Genomic DNA, 1,689 nt, shown 5'->3' with positions numbered 1-1,689 from the left:
GGTAATGATGGGGGTAGAAGTCAACTTGAGCTTAAGAAGCTCGAATGTGTGCATACAACTCTCATCGAACAAGAACGTTGCATCTTTCTCTAGCAACTTGCACAACGGATGTACCACATTAGAAAAATCTTTTATGAACCTCCAGAAAAAACCCGCGTGAAACTCCTCACCCCTTTGATAGAAGTAGGGGGAGGGAGCCTCGAAATAACCTCAATCTTGGCCTTATCAACTTCAATTCCTCGCTTCGAGATCTTGTGACCCAACATTATACCTTCTTCTACCATAAAATGGCACTTTTCCCAATTGAGAACAAGGTTGGTATCTTCATATCGGGCCAACACTCTATCCAAGTTTACCAAGCACTCCTCAAAATAATCCCCAACCACGCTGAAATCATCCATGAAGACCTCCAATATATCCTTCACCATGTCGGTGAAAATAGCCATCATGCAATGTTGGAAGGTCGCCGGAGCATTACACAATCCAAATGGCATTCTAGAGAAAGCGAATGTGCCATAAGGACATGTAAAGGTAGTCTTCTCTTGGTCCTCCAGGGCAATTAGAATTTGATTGTACCCCGATTAACCACCCAGAAAACAATAGAAAGCCCGGCCCGCAAGACGATCAAACATTTGGTCAAGGAATGGCAATGGAAAATGATCTTTTCTAGTCACCTTGTTCAGCTTCCGGTAATCCATGCAAACTCTCCACCCGGTGACCGTTCTAGTGGGAATGAGCTCATTGTTGTCATTGGTCACCACGGTCATACCACCCTTTTTCAGCACACATTGCACCGGAGAAGTCCACGTACTGCCAGAAATAGGATAAACCACCCCAGCATCTAACCACTTGATAACCTCTTTCTTCACCACCTCTTGCATCGCCTCATTTAGTCTTCTTTGATGCTCCAAGGAAGGATTTGCATCCTCCTCCAATATGATTTTGTGCATGCAAAATGCGGGGCTTATTCCCCGAATATTAGCTAAAGTCCGTCTAATTGCCCTTTTCCGCTTTTGAAGAACCGCCAAGGTGGCCTTAACCTGCATGTTAGTAAGGCAAGAAGAAATAATAACATGTAAATTAGAATTTGAACCCAAGAATTCATACCTGAGGTGTGGAGGAAGTGGCTTCAACTCCAACACCGGTGGCTCCTCAATCGATGGCTTTATTGCTGGAGTTTTGCTGTTTTCAAGATCCAAGGATAGCCTCCTAGGCTCATATGAATATGAACCCATACCATGTAATTCATTCATGCATTCCACTCTACTAGCATCATCATTGACATCCATATTAAGAATCACGACCTCAAGGAGATCTTCAACATGGATCATGGAACTTGTGTCATCCATTATCACAGCTGTTACAATGTCCACAAATGAACACACCTCCGTGCTATTGGGTTGTCAAATATGGAATACCACCTTCTTATTCTCCACTCGTAAAGTCAACTCACCTGATTCAACATCAACCAATGCCTTCCCCGTATCTAGGAAAGGCCTGCCAAGAATAATCAGCACTTCAAAGTCCACCTCACAATCCAATATGACAAAGTCAGCCGGCAGTATAAACTTATCCACCTGGACAAGTACATCATCGATTATGCCCAAAGGTCGTTTCATCGATCGATCCTCCATTTGAAATCTCATTGAGGTGGGTCGAGGGTGTCCAATTCCCAAAGTCTTGAAGACC

The sequence above is a fragment of the Nicotiana sylvestris genome, chromosome 2 (assembly GCF_000393655.2).
Source record: "Nicotiana sylvestris chromosome 2, ASM39365v2, whole genome shotgun sequence".
Classification (NCBI taxonomy): domain Eukaryota; kingdom Viridiplantae; phylum Streptophyta; class Magnoliopsida; order Solanales; family Solanaceae; genus Nicotiana; species Nicotiana sylvestris.
Note: the sequence above shows the minus strand (reverse complement) of the source record.